Raw genomic sequence first — 19,127 nt, forward strand, 5'->3', positions numbered from 1 at the left:
TATATCTGAGTCCTGCCTCTGTCCCTTTGCCCAGCGCGGTTATGTTCTGCCATGGCTGAGGGCAGAGAGAGGGAACACACAGCAACACATGTCACTCTAAAACATACTTTGTATTGGGCGCTCTTTACTTCCATGGATTTTTTTTTTAGTCACTTGGCCGTGAAAGTAAGGTTTATGGTAGCAGGTGGGTGACTCAAGAGCTCATGCAGAGACAGCAAACAAAAAAACATCACAGGCATTCATAAACATGGGATCAACAGGCTGTATTCTCCTTTTTAGCATGTGTGTGTGAGAATGCCTGCTTGCTTACGTATGTGCCTTTGACTGTTAGACAGAACACTTCCACATTTTGAGGCCGTCTTGCTTCTACATGGTTTGAAGGCATTTATTGCAAGTTGCTTTGGGCAAAAGCATCTGCCAAATAAATTTCATGTAATGTAAAACAAAGATGCTAGCTCCCATCAGGGAAAGGGCAGAGCGTGTGAGCATGTGTCGTGGCCCAGCAGGAGAGCTCATCCTCAGGCCGCTCTCACCTGTGGAGCCCCTCTTTCCACAGAGACGGTTCTTTACATGGCAGGTTGGCCCACAGCAGGGGAGCAGGGGATGGTCATATAAGAGAAGGTGAAACAGCAGGAGTAAAAGCGACATTCTGGCCTGAGGTGAAATCAGGAGGGAGTTGAGGGGTGGGGGTTAGTGAAAGCAAGATTTCAATAGTAAACTGTTTCAACAAGTGGACCAACTGTGTGTCTGCAGAAATTTTAATCTGACTGTAACAAGAGTGGGAACAATACAATAATTATAGCAACTACCACTTCTCTTCATCAACTTCTTATCTTTGTATTATCTTACAGGCTCTTAGAAATCCGATGACCTGTCTGTGAGCCCTCGTAAGGTTTTATTTGATGATTATGATATGTAGACCACTGCTGTATTTCGCCATGTTCAAGTGGTTTACTCTTACAACCTATAGTTTGAAAGACTTGTCCTTGCAATTCCATTCATGCTGACCATTTCAAGATACAACCACCACAGGTTCAATAGAAACTTATGTCAGACAAAAAACAAACAAATAAACGGTCATAGCTCATCTATGAAGCAGTTTCATGGATACTTTTTTCCACCACACTACACCTGCCAACCATATCACTACATAGAAGGAAACGTGCATCTACTGCTAGCTCACGTAGCTCAGGAGCACACCAATGATGATGCTGTCACAAGCATGAGCCTTCGCCCAGGAGAAGATGCATGCTTTTATATGCACAGTGATATGATTGGCTCAACACTGCTGTTAAGTTTTTTAATTGTATTTGTTGGTGCTTTGAGCACCACAAACTGAGTGCCATCTAGTTCTATTATATTCAAGAGAAGGCAGACATCTCTATAGCCGATACATCCAACACTCAGCAACTCACACTGAATGAAACTGGATTTATTTCTAAACAGGGATTTGCTTTGAAAGGCAGGTACAAATGATGTTGTCCTGCTGATAGTTAGTTAGATAGATCGTTAGCAGGGAGACCACAACATTCTGCCAGACATTGTCAAATAACTCATGTTATAATCTGTAACTGTAAAACATGTGAATGTCTTAACTGAACTATTACTTAAAGCTGAATATTTGAAGTAACCAAGCTATGAGCTCATAAACCTACTGAGAGCTGACAGAGACTGACTCAATCCTTTCAGTGGGACGATATTAAAAAGACCTCACCGCTTTAAATCTCTGTCTCCACATGCTCCCTGTCTCATGTTCTGATTGTTGTGGGAACGCTCACAGCCCCAACTGATCAGTGTAATATACGATGCTGTTAGTTTCCTCATGGCAAGCAGTTGGGTACCACCGGTCACCACTGTGCTGAAACACTTTTAATCAACCAGAACCTACTGTGAAAGCCCGAGCCCCGCCCGGCTCCCCACCTGCCAAAACCGAGCAATTCACCTCAGCAACCTCAAAGCGACAGCTAGTATTTAGTAATATCATGTGGCAGTCCAGCAGCTTCTACTATAATGTACCCACTGACAGCACTAACCTCTCACAGCCCTGGTACCCCCTTCTAAGGTTATATTACAACACAGTGGGAGCTCGGAGAGAGGAGAGGAGGGGAAGGAGTGATTGTTTGGAAGTTCTCAAGACAAGCTGGCATTTTCCCAGGCTACAGTGGGGGTAGGCTCTCTCCCAGCATGCCATGTTCGGTGCTCTTGATTAAAATTGTGAAGTACACAGTTTTGCACAAGTATATGGTCTTTGTTGCCTCACTACCCATCAGCCCAGCTTTCTAAGTCAAAGTGGCCACACAAAAAAAGGACTCGAATTTTGACCCTTGAGACCCTTCCAGCGTGATTATTATGAGAAACAGTGTAGGCGACATTATTCACATCAGAGCTGTGTTTGTGGGGAAACTTTACACTACATGGCAGAACTGACTATATGTCAATGTAATTTGTTCCATGATGAAATAACGCAGAATGAAAAAAGCCATGATTTTGCAACATAAAGTATTTCTGCCTGGACCTGACTGAGACAACACAAGCACGTAAGATCACGGATTGCTGAAGAAGTGCAGACCAGAAGGTTTTGCCCTGGTGCATAGACGTCAACCAGTATTACAACACTGTTACGGTCCACTGTGGTCTAACAATCGCAGAAGATTAGGTGAGAACCCTTAGCGAACCCAGGGAGAGTAATGACATCATCATCACCAGTGGCACGGCCAAAACCTAGCAGGTGTTTCTCTCTTTTTCAGCCTTGAAAGAAATCACTGATGACAGGTGAAACCTTACAACTCTGATTTAGCCTTTTTTAAAAGTTTTAACTTCAGTTGGGCGTTATGGTGGATCGGTGATTAGCATTAATTCCTCAAAGTTCTGGGTTTCTATCCTGGTCCAGGCTGGGGTGTAATGGCGTGGTGTAATACATGACATGTGTATGATATACAGCATGCTCTCTTTATATTGTCTATATGTCTGTTTAATATGATATGATATAATATGATGCAGTTTATGTTATGCCACGTAAAGACTTTCAGTCATGCATGTGACACAAGTGACTGCATGTTTCACTGAACTTTAGGTTTATAAAACATCATTAAGTATTCAAAGTCAAAAAGGCATCCTTTAACGTACGCATGATGTGCAGCCCGTTGCTGTTATAGTTTAGCAGCGCCTGGCGGCGTCAGGGAGAAATGCAGCGGGACAAGGACGAAAGTTAAGGCAGCGAAAGTCCGAGTGGGGTGGGGGAGGGGGTGGTGGATCAGTCCAACAACCACCGACTTTCACTAGAGAGAGCAGTGTTGACATCCCGTAAGATTCTAAGATTTTTTCCTAAACCTAACCAATTGCTTTTGTTGCATTAACCTTCCCGTGTTTTTGTTGCCTAAACCTAACCATGTGCATTTGTTGCTAAAGGCAAAGAAATGTCAATTCGCGTTGTTATACTGACGTAATGCGTTTCTTTTGAAAGAGACTGTATGCAAATGTTTCATTTCCTGTGAAAACGGAAGTGTATTTTGAAAGAAGAGAACCTGACACGGTGTCCCATAGCGTCAACAACCCACGCAGCCAGGGTACCTTGAGCATCGTATGTGGACGTGGAAAGTCCATGACCAAAACATCAATATGTGACAAGGTTGGAGTGACAATGTGTTGTCATGACATGTCAGCCTGATAGGATTATCTCTGTGTCTGAATAGTGAAGCTAATGCTGAAGTACCCCTTAACCTGCATGCTTTCTAATGGCCAGCAGGAGGTGACTCCACTGGTTGCAAAAATAAGTCAGATTGTATACAAGTCTGAGAAAATTACCCTACTTCTCACTTGATTTTTTAGCTCAGTAAAAATTGTCCTATTTAGTTTATGGTCTCAATAACAAGTTTCAAATATTCTTCAAAACAGCTTGTTTACTTCATAAATTATGAAAATAAAATAGACAATAAAGCAGGGTATGCTTTAGGGCGTGGCTACCTTGTTATTGACAAGTTGCTAGTCTGGCAACCTGTCAATAATGTCTTCGGGTTCTCAGTCAGATCCACCCCTTTGTCCTCCACAGCTCCATCATCTCGTCCAAATATGGTCACTTCTGGCTCCAAAAAAACAAGATGGTGTTGGCCAAAATGCCAAACTCAAGGTTCAAAACAGCCTTGCACAAATCGATAGGTGACATCATGGTGCAGGCTGTTCTTATACACCAGTCATACATTTTCCTATGACAAGTAATTCACCGAAGGTCATATGTATGCCACGTAATCATGAGCCAGTAATTTGTGTAGAACCTACGTATTTGGGAAAGCTGTGCTTACGTGACCAATATGCTAATGAGAGTCAGTTTATCCTCATACAATGGTTTGTTTGATATCCTACAAAAATGCACACACAACTGTTCAGTGATTATGTACTTAATGTAAAGTTATGAAGGTTATGTTTAGGCAAGTAAAGTCACTGTGATTAGATTTAGGAAAAGATACATGGTGATGATGAACATTAAAATAACTCAAAATTCAGCTGAAGTTCATATTGTTCCAAACACTAGTCTCCTGGGGAAAGTTCTGTGTTTTGTGACTCATCCACCACCCCAACTTGCCTCCTTATGAGACTGCTTCCTTTTTTGTACTCCTGGAGGCTGTTCTCATGCACCATTTGTATGTTTTAGTGCTAAAAGTAATGCACCAAAATTCGTACATATACCACGTAATGTGTGTGTATAACCATGGATTTTGGAAAGCTGCAATCATGTGACCAATGCGCTGGCAGGAATAAAGCAGAGGGCAGGTTGGGGTGGTGGATGAGTCATGAAACACAGGACTTTTCCCCAGGACTTTCCCCAGGAGACTGGTGTCCGGAACTGTGTGAACCTTTCTGTTCTGTAAGGGGGATCCCTCCTCAGTTGCTGTTCCCAAGGTTTCTTCCAGTTTTTCCCTATTTAAGGTTTTGTTTTGGAGGAGTTTCTCCTTATCTGCTGTGAGTGTCCAAGGAAAGAGGGTGTTGTATGTTGTAAAGCCCTCTGAGGCAAATTGGGATTTGTGATAATGGGTTTTATAAATAGAACAGAACTTTGAGGTACCCTACATCGTCACCATGTTTCTTTTTCTAAACCTAACCACATTATCTTTACTTGCCTAAACCTAACCTTAACTTTATGTTAAGTACATAACATCATGGCCAGCACGGTGATGCAGTGGTTAGCATTGCAGCAAGAGGGTTCCTGGAGGGTTCAAACATGCACACCATGCAGAAGGGCTCCCCCAACGGGTTCCCCGGATTCTCCCCGTGTCAACGTGGGATTTCTCCAGGTTCTCTAGCTTCCTCCCACAGTCCAAAGACATGCATGCCAGGTTAATTGGTGACCCTAAATTGGCAGCCGGTGTGAATGTGAGCATGAATGATTGTCCCTCTCTATGTGTCAGCCCTGTGATAGTCTGGCGACCTGTCTAAGGTGTACCCTGCCTCTCGCCCAATGACAGCTGGGATAGGCTCCAGCCCCCCCGCAACCCCTAATAGAATAAGTGGTTATGGAAAAATACACATAACATCATCTGGGGGTTTGTGGAATTTGTAGAATATCATACAAACCACTGAGTGTGCATTTCCAAAGGACATCATATGAAGTGTTGTATAAGGATACGTTAACTCGGTCAGGACCTATCTGCCTGGTAATTCTGTTCAGCCCCTTCAGATAACTGTTTTACAGGCTGAATGATATCAGCTGTTTTAGTGCTACCCAATACGAGCGAAATAACCTTTGTGTGTAATACTGAGGGAATCCCCCTTTAAGTCTCCAGAGTGGACAAATAATTGCTACCAAATCCGTGCTTCACTCCCTACCCACTTCCACCTCTCTTTTATTAATAGACATAATATCAGAGAAAATATCACAGGCCACCAAATATATATGTAGCATGTACATGCCTAATGTCCTCAGAAGTATGATTAGGCGTTATCTATTTTCATTTTGACGAATGGCTCAATCCCATTAAATGATTTCTGTGTTAGTGGTAATGCCACTTTCACATCATACCTTCAAACCTTCAAATCATGTGGAAAGGCTGTTCCAACTTTAAATCCTGTGCCTGAAACAATTCTGAGGGCCACTGAATACGGCCCACTTGGTAAAAAGAATTGCAAAGTGTCAACATGGCAACATGGCTGCTGCAACATATAAATAAAATCAAATATTGACTAATTTATTTCATTAAATTTAGCTATACAATGTTTGTCTGTAATACGTAACACAACAAAAGTAGCTAGTTTCTGTTTATCTGAAGGGACTACCAGACTTGCAGTTGGGAAACCATCTTGGAATAATGTATGAATGTTCCAAAGTATGAATTTTCCCTGTTTTCCCATTCTGCTGACTTTGTGCAAAATGCAGCATGAGCCTGACTACACTCATTCTGACCATTTGAGGATACAGTCCCGACAGTCAGTGCTGATTATTCTGCAGTGTGAAAGGGTTGTAACTCTGAGAGTTTTTAGAAGCATTGGCAGTGCTGACCTCTGACCGTTTGCTTTTGTTGTGCCTCATTAAGCAGGGTGAACACATCAGCCAATACTACTTATTACCCTTTCTGTTATGGCAACTACCAAGCAAATAAGCTTCAACTTGCCTCTTGTTACCTAAGCTCTCCGTTTGGCCTCTGGCATCATACAAGTGAAGAGTCTCTTTCCTCAGAGAGCTGCACTCCCCGAGACCTAGACGAGCTCTGGAGCACTTGTCAGGGACGTGCAGTATTGTGGCCTGAATGGTGCGGCCTCAATGCAAATTCTTCCACACTCTCAGGCGGCAAAGGCCAGCATTGACTGACTGGTTGTGTTAATTTAGCTGCCTTTCAGTCCTACTTGATCCACAGTCTCCTGGACCTAAATGGAAAAAGAGTTAAAAACATCTGAAGTGTTGGCACAAGAATGTGCCATTCAGGCCCCGAAGCGACGCACCATTAACAAATGTCAGGCCACAAACAACCAGCTGTGGTTAAACAAACCAGGGAGGTAGGCTCTACAGTTTACCTCACTGTCGAGGCTCTGTTGTCAGCCATTGATAACCCTGTGCATTGAGTGGTTTCAGGGGAGAGACGTTTTAACGCAGTGGGTGATCCACATCAACAGGAAGCAAAACAAGCTGCAGATTTCAGAGTCTGAACATGTGGCTGTTAAACCACAAATAGGAGGTAGAATGGCTTCATCCTCAATGCTTCAATGAAAAGGGAGGGACTCTCTCAGTCATTCTGCCCAGTGACGAAGCTGCTCAGGCTAAGGTTACTCAGGGGATGGCCCATGCCCTCAGCAGCAAAACGCCCACTTTCACCAGCTGGCTGACTCAGATCCAGAGGGCAGCCAGGGCACAGCACAGGCAAACAGGCATTTGACTCAGACTTGTTGTGTGTAGACTCCAGGCCTGAGGGTGTGCACTGCAGGAGGCTGGAGGGCTGCAGCTGTGATTTACAGGCTGGTTTTGACAAGGTTGCAACCTATGCAGTACGCCTTTTCCTCACTGGCGAGGAGACACCCTGAACACTGACTTCATGATCGTGTAACAGCCCAAATCTAAAGATAACACTTTTACAAGGGGCGCGGTGCCACTAATGAACCCATACCCCATCTCTGGCTCCTGAAAAATGATATCACAATCATTTTAAACCCAGAGCAGTGGCGGTTCTAGATCATTTGAAACCTGGAGGAGGGGGACATATGCAGTGTCTTACAATACACATAAAATTATAATCACAAGAATACTCAATCAGTGTCAACATTTTATTCATAACTGCTCGTGAATAATTACAATTCTGCCTGCCATTTGGTGCTGAGCATTGTGCAATGTGGGTTTTAAAAGCTGTGCTGTGAGAACTGTAAGAGCGAACCAAAACATTTCAGTTGTGCATGTATGTTACCATAATATCACCCATTTGTTTGCAGACTCCCATTTTAAAGCCTCAAGTTCGCTATCTGTTGCCATCTTGTTTTTTTGGAGCCAGAAGTTACCATAATGGGACAAGAGGCTGGAACTGTGGAGGATTGAGATGTGGTTTTGACTGGGAAGCCAAGAACACTACCTACAGACAGCCTGTCACTCAAAGTAGCCCCACCCTTAATTATGCGTAGCTTTAAACCTTAAAGGAGGGAAATTAGCTACAGTGATCGAACCCATTTTTTTTGTACCAGGCTGTAAACATGTTTATTTCTGTTGTAAAGATGGGCATTTTAACATGGAGGTCTGTGGGGATTGATTGGCTTCTGGAGCCAGCCTCAAGTGGCCGTTAGAGGAACTGCAGTTTTTGGCATTTACGTGTTAGCTTAATTTTTCAGCCCCAAAGGTTGCCAACTGGTTGTTGGATGTAAAAATAAAAATGTAACAGTGGGCCGAAAGATACAAGGGACACTTACGGGAGCTAGAGTCAGGTGATAATGCTATGTGGATTTGTCATCATAATTGATCCCTTTCTCATTATATCGTCACATTTATCCATTTTGATATAAAAATGTTGATTACAGCATTTAAGTAAAAGTATGGCAGTGTTATGAAAATGAATTTAAATATTCACAGTGCAGAAAAATAGTATGGTACATTATTATACTGAATCATTATTACTCATGCATTAACATTTAAGTAGCATTTAAATGTTCATGGTGGTCATGGTGAAGCTACTTTATATACTGTTGGGTTGTTTAATCTGTAACAACTCATATTTCATAAGCTCCTCCTTTGTTTTGCATGTAAAATATCAAAGGTGTACTACGCAGTAGTTGGTTACTGTTTATAGACACGCTTGCCAGCAAAAGTGAAAGTAAAAGCCAACCCAAGATTCACACATGTTTGACATTTAGCTTCACTATATTTGCATTCTTTTTAGCGCTCTCTCTGTTAGGATGCCAGCCGCTTAAGGTCAGGCACCTGGTTGCTACCTTTTTATAAAGCCATGAATTCACCTGAACACAGAAAATAAAAAAATACAGGCTGAGAGCAAATTCTCTGCAGAAAAATTCCACCACCACACACTTCAAGTTGGGTCATAGGTAATGATTGAGAAGGGTTACTTCTGTATGAGTCTATACATTGATTTTTAGGAAAACCCTGCATAGTTTATCTTTGATCAACCAAGTAGCCAGGAACTAAAGCTGTGAAGTGATAATACCAGGAAGAGAATAAGTGCCTCTAGTTTGCACATATACACGAATGTAAAAATACGGTAAGGTCTGATATCCGTGATCCAGACTGTCAAACTTGAAAAGAAATGGAAATATGAATGCCGATGCTTTGATTTTCTTTTCATTTACTTAACATTTTCTGCCTTCTTGACCTGTTGACTCTTGTAATAGCTCTGAGAATGGTTGTTGTCAGCCTCAGACAGTGAGCAGTAGTAATAAATGGGAGGTCAAAGGGCCGTTCCATGCTATGTGACACTCTGGCTAAAGTGGTGACAGCACGGGAGCCTGGGTGTATCACATGTGACAAACGCGTTGGACAGACAGCTCCCTTTTCCATGCAGCAGCACTCGTGTGTGGAGGTATGTGGGACGTGAGTGACAGTGCTACGATGTGATTGGTCTTACCACTTCCTATTGTTTCCCTGTCACTGATAACCCCCGGTGACCTGGGCCAAAGGAAGGAAGGCCATCGCTCGGTTTGTGGTGGTGGGCTTGTCAGCTCTTTGTCCTCAGATAACTTATTAACCCACAGAGTCCGCCGAGAGAAGAATGATTTCTCACATGGCTCGCCTTATGGTTAACCCAGAGTAAACAGCTTATTAGGAGTCTGTCTACAGAGAAGCAGAGACAAGGAAGGAAGGGTATTATTTGGTCTCCAAGGAAAGTTAACACAAACCTGATGGGATGAAAGAAAACACAACTTTTCATTCAATTCAAACCCACTGATAAAAACTGGAAATAAGTCCAGTGGCAGCCACGAACATGGAGACAAAGATGCTGAATGGGAAGTTTACAGCTACATTAAAAGTTTTGTTTTGGATTCCATGACATTTTTACAAACCCTGTGGGAAAATTAAGTTGTTGCAGGATTATAGGAAATCTAAATACAAGTTAAGTCTGTTAGAAGGTCATAAAAACACAAAGAAATACTGGAAGTGATTATAACATATGAGAAAGTTTGGGTCATCAAATTGCTTTTTTGGGAAGATTATTATATAGTCTTTGTTTTGCAAGATGATGGATGCCATGTTTGAAAAGCAGAGGGATAGTGTCACGCATCTAAAACAAAAACTTTGTGTCAGTTGTGCAGATGTCAGAGCTTTTAGGTTTAATCTCATTTGGGAAAATGGAAACAGTTCTGATTAACAAAAGAATCAAGAGCGAACAGTTCACAATCACAAAGCGATCAGGGGCAGACGAAAGTAAATTAACAGCCAATAAGAGTTGCATGTTGGACTTTACTTTGATGTACATACACAGTCCAATAGATATCGTCTCTATAGCATCACATGCTGTTGTTCAAAGCAGATGAACAGTGCTGGCAGTCTTTCACTAATTAACCCAGCTGATGAGGCCTGCAGGGCTGTATGTGGTCCGGACAGACGGAGGCCACAGACAAACCAGAGTCAGCCAGGGTCACCCCATACCTCGGGCACATAGCTGATGTCACGCGTCTGCTGCCTTAATTGTGCACTGTTCAGCTTCGCTAATGTGTAGGTCTCACTCTGCTCGCCTTACAATCACTTCAGCTGTTTCACTTCAAAGGAAGAAGTGGTGAAAATGACCCAAATTGTTTTACGTGCAGAGTCAGACTGCCTTAAGGCTGGAGACTGAATTTGACCTGGTGTGTGGAGGTCTAAAAATACCTTGACACCAGCTAATGTGTAATGATGTGGTTGTATGTATAATGGTGAGGGGGAAGGAGAGAAGGAGCCAATACACTCAACCACTGGACTTGTGAAGGAAGCTAAAGATGGCTTTACCCGCTGTGAAAGAATCTTTTGTGCTGCTGTAAGTTTTTGATTTAATAGAGCTCTCAGCAAGTGTGTTCAGATTGGGTATTTTACCATTTAAAATGGTAGATTTGCTCTTTTTTTATTTGCGTGTAATGCACAAAAAAATCTATTGGATCCTTTTTGTATTGAGGAATGTCTGTATTTTAAACATGTCATACCTGGATGCATGTGTTGCACACACTATTTACAGCAGTGAAAAGTACTTGTGCAAGGACTGTACCTATGTACAATTTGTAGACACTTGATTACTCCCATTTTATGCTACATTTAACTTCTACTGAATATTGTACTTTTCACTCCACTTCAATTATCTGACAGTTACAGATACTAACTTAGATTAAAAACCCTGCACAGGTGTCTGTTTTGGCCCATTAGACCTCTGCTTGGGTCAAAGCCGGTTGGAACTACAGTGGAATTATGCTAAATCATCAAAGTGCATTCACTGTTAAGATTGTTAAAAGTGTAACTACCAGGAGAGACATGTTGACCACAAAATGTCTGCAATGTTACTGCGTAACCCGTTCAGATCCTCGATCCATTCTGATGGATGTAACTTTTTTAGGATGTCAAGATCTATGATTCATCTGACTCCACTCAAATGCACAAACTTATTTGACTGGATGTCCATAAGCTAATCAAGGTGTTCTACATCATCTAAAGTGGACTGCAGTAGAGCCATGCCCCCCTTTTGTAACAAGCATGGCCGACCGGGAAGCAAGGAGGAGGTGCAAGGCATATTTCAGTTTATTAATCATATTGTTAAAGTACATAATTTGTGTTTAAACAGTTTTTAAACATGAGAAATTATATTTCTCATGCATGTCAAAAAAAACAACATTGGAAGATTTCTAACTTTTACTCAGGATTGTTTCAAACTATCTGTCCATTGGAATGGATGGTGGATCTGAGTGTCACCAGAAAAATTAGTACCATTTAAACAAGGAAATACTGTTCTGACTTGATTTTCTGATGATACAATCAGATTATAATGCATCCTGTTGATTGTGTACACAGAATATTATCTCAGGAGGTTTTCAACACACTGTTTTCTGGATACATTAGAAATGTTGATATTGTGAGTAATGTTTGCAGATACAATACAAAACATATATGGAACGTGTTTCAAAGTTTCACTTTATTCACTGATATGAGTCAACCATTCATAAAATAGAAATTAACTCATGTTGTTTGTTAATAGGGGGTTCCTGCATTAAAATTCTTAATCCATTGAAATGGTCAGAAAAAATAACACATAATTAAGTATCCTTATCAAAAGTTTGTGTGTGTGCTTACCTAATGACTATATATGGCTTTAATATTCTACCTAAAAAAAACTTTGATGAGCTTACCAAATAGAGTGCTCCAGGGATGAAGTTTTTCTGTGGGCAGATGCGGAAGTTAGCATCACCCTGGTTCCCTCGTCAAAAAGCCTATAGGATTTCTCCATTAGATTTTGGAATATTGCCAAACAAACATTTATGATACTTAACCATTTTGTTCAGGTAGATAATATTCACAATTTAACCCCATCTTCATAATTATTGAAGCCTAAATGCAATTGCCAGAAGTAAAGAGCTAACATTAGGCTATAAACGAACCTACACTACGCTTGCACGACCAAACGTCACCACCACAACAACACTGTAAGCATGTTCAGCACAGCTTGTGGTGATGTTCTGTAGTCTCATTTAGCCACTTGTTAGCAACCGCCAATTTTAAGACACATAGCAGCTTCAAAATTCAGGAGTTGATTTTTTTATTGATGTATTTTATGTTCTAGAACAAAACGTTAAAGTCTCTTAAGCTTGTGTTAATCGCAGACCTTATTTCAGGCATCTAAACCGTGTTACTTTGAGACAAGGGAAACGTAGGTGGTAAAAGGCTGACTCATTCACAGGCTTTAAGACTTATTCCTGGCGCACTGTATATGATGCATTGTAAAAGAGTAAACATGTACCCTATCCATGGGCCATATTAAGTCGTTAAAATTAGCCTTGATTGAGTGCAACAGGGGCGGCACGGTGGTGTGGTGGTTAGCACTCTCGCCTCACAGCAAGAGGGTTGCCGGTTCGATCCCGGGTGTGGGAGCCCTTCTGTGCGGAGTTTGCATGTTCTCTCCGGGCACTCCGGCTTCCTCCCACAGTCCAAAGACATGCAGATTGGGGACTAGGTTAATTGATAACTCTAAATTGTCTGTAGGTGTGAATGTGAGCGTGAATGGTTGTTTGTCTCTGTGTGTCAGCCCTGCGATAGTCTGGTGACCTGTCCAGGGTGTACCCTGCCTCTCGCCCGATGTAGCTGGGATAGGCTCCAGCCCCCCCGCGACCCTCAAGAGGATGAAGCGGTTAGAAGAAGATGAGTGCAACAGCAGCAGTGATGATAAGCTACTCTACACTCAGTCTGCTATTAAAATACTTCTGTACATTTACTTACTCCTGTACAATTCAGGACTTTCACTTGTAATTGAGTATGTTCCAGTGTTGTATGGCTCTTTTTACTGAACTGAAAGACCTGAATAGGTTCATGTTCCTGTGGGCCACCAGTAGGGCATCATTGGACTTGATTATGTTGGCGGTGGTCGCCATCTTGTGGTAAACCGGAAATACTGCACTCCTGCATCGAAGATACAGAGGTCGACCCACAGGGAACTCAGTAAATTCAATTTTTAAAAAAAAAAAAAAAAAATTTTCACACAGAAGCGGCTCTTAACGTTACGTTTTCTAGATTGTATGCTGTTTCTAGTCAAATTATTAAAGTCGTCGCGTGAGTCTAGCAGCAGTTTCAAATCCTCCATTGAGACTGTAAATAAGGAGGACAGTGGCAGTGATGAGGGAAAATGCTTCTTCTCATTAAAAACAGGTGGCAGACCCGGTACAGCAGCCCGGAGGTGCAGTCTAAATCCTGCAGAGTCGACTGACTCGGTGGATTTTGACATGACCCCAACAGCTCGAGCACTGATACTGCTGTGTTGTCGGTGACATTTGAGGTGAGGACAAAAACGTTTTGTTATTGTGCCTGATCAAATCTCACCATTGTTAGGAAGCATAATCCTCCTGAGTGCCTGCAGGCGCCCCGAGCTTCACACTGAGATGAGGATAAACCAGTAGGCCACAGGTACGACCATTTTAAATGTGGGACTGGACTACTTCCTGGTATGTCGTAACTGTCGACTACTACATTTAGGAGCACTTTTAGTCGTGGACAAGTAATGAGGTCTGAACATGCAAAGTGGTTCTAGTGGATAACTGCGGTTTTTGTTTGTTTGTCTTTGAAAACTCATATACAATTCATATACATTAACTCTAATGTTAAACTGGCAGAGATTTGATTAAAATGGAGCCCTATAGGAGAGCAGCAAAATTCCTAACCCCTAAAATTAACTGATTTATACCAGTGGTTTTGTTAGTATTTGTCTTATAATCACTAACTTGACATCATAGGTCACCCCACTTATGATCACACTGAGAATCATTGTGTAACTACTATTATTATTTATATCTGTGACATAGGAAAAATATGTAGGATTAAATTTGACCAGAAAATAGAGAGCAAGAGATAAAGAATGGAAGTCCTGGAGCATCATGGCATCAGGATGACAGAAAGCTAAATGTATATGAGGCTTACATGCAGCATTTAATTTATCATATACAAAGACAGCAAGTTAAGAGCATCATTTCCATTTTTAAATGTTACATTCAAGTTGAATTACATTTCATGTGATGAATACATTTTCTCCATGTCACTCCATTTGGCCCCTACCACTGCACCTTTCCACTGAAAAAGACAAAAAACTATTACAGAAGCTGAGTAACATCCTGTTAAGTCTACTTTTCAAACAATGACCAACCCTGATCTACTAAAAAACTCAGTCTATTTTTTTTTTTTAATTAGTTCATTCTTTTACACCTTAATGCCATGTAATGGAGCGACGTCTTTCCTTTCACAGTCTTGCATTATTTTTTAATTATTCTCTAACTCTCAGCAGTTAAGCCCTCCTGCGCAAAGTCTACCTCAACCTGTGTGGCATTTGTAAATTGCTGAACAGCCTGTAAGCTTTCTAAACAGCCCCTAAAGATCCAAAATAGGAATCTTTGTCTGCTGTTTTCTGTTTTTCTACCCTTTGCTATAATTAAGACTTTGCACCCCTGTTTGACACATAAGATGCCACCAACTAAGGATGCTTGGTAACGGGACCATACACAAACTCCCCTCTGTTCAAACATCATGTCACTGAGCTGGAGCTGAATGTGTCTGTTTACTGGGCTTTGTTTAATTGACGCTGGATTGCCGGGGCTGACATGGAAAACAATTAGGGTGAAATTCTGTCGCTTTAGCCACTGTGAAACAGCCCAAACAGATTGCAATCTTAACTCCGAGAACTGACTCATAAGAGCCTAATCCTGTTGATGGAAACAGAATCCCACCCGTGTCAAAACGGCCCGCTGCCCCAGGTGCAGTACCCACACAAGCCCTGGCTTGTCTCCCTTTATCACAGCTGATGAATTGAGAGGGCCCTCTTGGGCACGCAGCCCAGGCTGTGGTTTGGCTAATTAGAAGGTCTGTTTTCTCATAAATATCTATAGTGATGAAAATTAGGCAAATAAAGGCTGTAGTTACAGCCTGTGAAAGTGTGAGATGCAAATTCTGAAGAGTGACCACGTGAAAGAGAATCTGGGTGATGTGTGTCTTTTTAAATGCAAGAATTTCCCAAATTTTATTCTTTAAGTTTGTGATATATTACTGAAATTGCCTTGCCTAGGAGCCACTTTTGCAACATGACAGGGAGCGAGGGACCAATCAGTACATTAACATTAATAATGTAAAATACTCAGCTCAGACCTCTCCTGATCTTCTTCCCCCTTTTTTAAAAATTTTTTATAAATGCTTTTTTATGCTCGCTGGAACTTTATTTACATTAAAAATATGAAAAAAGTTTTCAGTGTGAATCAATTTATTTTCATTGTTTAGTAGAAAATGTTTGGCAGGCCACCCAGCACCTGGCTACAAGTTGAGTGTCACTGGCTTAACATGCTGCAAAACTGAGACTTTTATTGTAAAGAATCTACCAAATTAATCACTTTTCATAAAGCTAATTCAGAAATAACACTGTCAGTGAACAGTAGAATGCATAATGTGGGACCCCCAACGGGACCCCTACATCGTTAAGTAATACATTCAACTGCAAATAAAGCACATTAGGCATCTGTTAAGTTCAGTTTAACGGCTGATAATGCTGATAATGAGATCAGACTGATAGGTTATCTCTGTATCTTTCAGTGTCAGTGACAATTTTAAAGCAAGGATGGTCCCGTAATCACATTGTCCTGACTAAGTCTTACTGATAACTGTAAACAAAGGCTCAAGCCCTCCTTAGATAAGCTATGCTCCCTGATAGTAGATTTCACATCTGAGCAGAAAGTAAACCCTGCTTTAAGCCTGACATCTGTGCCATAACTTCAGCTAGTTGAAGTGTTTCCCAATGCTCACCATAATGTTTATTTGTTACATTTAAAGTTGAATTGGGAAGCGCAAAGCAAATGTTCATAACAGGAAAAATATATCCACTGAAGATTTCAACTATTAAATACAAAGCAGAAACAAGAGAATCATAAAAACTGTCAAAACTTGCAGGAACTGAACTGAAAAAACATGGAGCCTTTGATCATAGACGTTCATACTTTATATTTCAGAAAATTAAAGGTCCATTGTGTGGAATTTAGTGACATCTAGTGGTGAGGTTGCAGATTGCAACCAACTCGGACTTCACTCATGTGCCAAGCCTGTAGGAGAACTGTGGTGGTCCAAGCAATAATGCCAGTAGCCCCATCTACAGCCAGTGTTTGGTTTGTCCGTTGTGGGCCTTTTTGCAAAAACAACATGGCAGACTGTGGAAGAGGACTCGCTCTGTATGTAGATATAAACGGCTCATTCTAATATTACAAAAACACAGTTCTTTTTTCAGGTGATTATAATGAAATGAAAATATTGTTATGAGTATTATATTACATTTTTGCCCATATTTACCCCTAAGTCCAACACACTGGACATTTAAGCACAAACGTCCTGCTTACTTTTCAGTGCTTTCAACCATGTCTTGCAAAAGAGAGTTTGACATTTTTTTTGTTACATATTAGACTTTTGGTTGCTGCATATTTTAAAAAAAAGTTGTGTATCCTCTGGCATAGTATTTAGCTCATTAATTGATCAGGAAGATATCTCAAATGAACCACTCACTTTCTGGAAAAGAGCTGCAGGATATCCGGGTCAGAATCCATTAATTTACAACTTCTTAACATTTACTGTTCCAGATGTGGTGTCTTGCAGCGGAAGACTACTTTGTTAAGAAATGAGCCAATGAATGTACGGATATTTACAGTTGCAGGCCAGATAGATTACAGTGAGAAACTCATGAGCATTGCAAAACAAGTAAATCTTAAATTATTTCATTTTAACTGCTAGACAACACATCTCCTGTTTCAATCAGGAGAGACAGAAGAGTGAAGTAAAGATAATATTGAATTCAGAATATGAGTGTACAGTTTAGCAGATGAGTTATGCTGAACACCAGATGGAGATTTTGTGATTGAGGGACATCTGAGCATCAGCAGGATAAATCCCCCCATGGAGTCCAGACACTGGTGCTGGTGGTGGCTGATGACTCTGAGGCTGCTGGCTGATGAGGCGGATGAGGCTGATGAATCCGTAGAGACTGAGTGGTGATGGAGAGATGGCAGGCGTGCACGACAGCAGCAAGAAAGAACTACGACAGAGACAGAACCTTATTTAAAATGAGGAGCAGTAAATGTGATAGGCTGACAGAGAATGTGTGTCACTGTGCTATTGGTTGACTGTGAATCAGCTGATGACTCAATTGACCTACCCAGACAATGTCACCTAGAAATAATGTATGCATACATGCAAGGAGTGAATGGCAGGGAGAAAAAGAAACTTACAGCCTGAGCATGAAAGTATTGTCTTCCTGACTGAACCTTCGCTAGAGCTTCATTTCACTGACAAGTCCATTGTCCGTGTCAGTGAACTGGAGACTTTAAGTTTCTACATCAAACTTCCAAAGTAGTTGTGAGTTGAGATGACCACAGAGAAACTTTCCCTCTTCAGCAGATGAACTTGAAAACAGAAATCTAGTGTAAAAATGAAAAATGAAGCCAATGTGGAAGTGCCAAAAACTGCAGTTCTTTGAATGGCCATCCGAGGCTGGCTCCAGAAGTCAGTCAGTCCCCATAGACCCTCTTTTAAACTGCTGAACTTTACAGCAGAAATAGACACACTTACAGCCTGGTACAAAAATGGTTTTGTTCTCTATAGCTAATTTCAACATTCATGACAACTGTACGGGGAGTGAATTTTTATTTAATTTACCCTTTTATTATGACTTAAAGTTACACATTTTCATGAGTGGGACTACTTTGAGTGACAGGCTTCTGCAAGTAGTCACGACAGTTCATGAGCCAGATCCACCATTCGCTCCTCCACAGCTTCAACCTCTCACCCAAATTTGGTCACCTCTGGCTGCAAAAAACCAAGATGGTGACAGCCAAAAGCTACAATTTAGGCTTCAAAACAGTCCACCAACCAATGGGTGACATCATGGTGGCTATGTCCATTATTTTATACAGTCTGTGCATAAATACTAAAATGAAGTAAGAATGAGAAAAACCCATTTTGACTGAAAAGGCACTGTAGCTATTAATGAAGTCATAATCACAACCTATTCAAATTATGTATGAATGTTTTTATAAGGTAGAATAAATTTTTGTCCTTCTCAAATTAAGTAGTCATGATTCAATTTTTTGTTGTATTTTTTTTAGATTTATGTGTCACATGAGTGATGCAGCTCCAGTGTCATCATCTGATCGTGGCTCTCCTGCAGCGTGTGGAAACATTCCGATCCACTGTCAGCCCGTGACATCACAACAGTGAGGTATCAGCTGACTGACACACTCTTCACATGACCTTCATATCTGCTGAGAGCCTGACTGCTGCAGGCTGCCAGTGACACTGCTGTCGGTACTTAGCCCTGTATTAATCAATTAAGAATTAATACAATGAAAATAACTAAAGCAAACATAAATAGTACGTAGACTAGACCACAGATTTCAGATATATGTACCACATGAAACAATAGTAACATCTAAAAACACTGTGGATCCAGTTAAGCAGTTTGCCAGTGGAG

At 41.2% G+C, this 19,127-nt stretch overlaps 1 protein-coding gene across 1 annotated transcript in view; it reads left to right on the top strand.

Moving 5' to 3' along the window:
- The first annotated feature begins 18,796 nt into the window (after positions 1 to 18,796).
- Positions 18,797 to 19,127, top strand: part of noc2l (NOC2-like nucleolar associated transcriptional repressor) — an 81,169-nt gene continuing 80,838 nt past the window's right edge. Inside the window, exon 1 of the mRNA XM_049580789.1 lies at positions 18,797 to 18,875. The gene's annotated coding sequence lies outside the window, so the exon portion shown is untranslated. The remainder of the gene's footprint in view (positions 18,876 to 19,127) is intronic.

The sequence above is a fragment of the Epinephelus fuscoguttatus genome, linkage group LG7 (assembly GCF_011397635.1).
Source record: "Epinephelus fuscoguttatus linkage group LG7, E.fuscoguttatus.final_Chr_v1".
NCBI lineage: Eukaryota > Metazoa > Chordata > Actinopteri > Perciformes > Serranidae > Epinephelus > Epinephelus fuscoguttatus.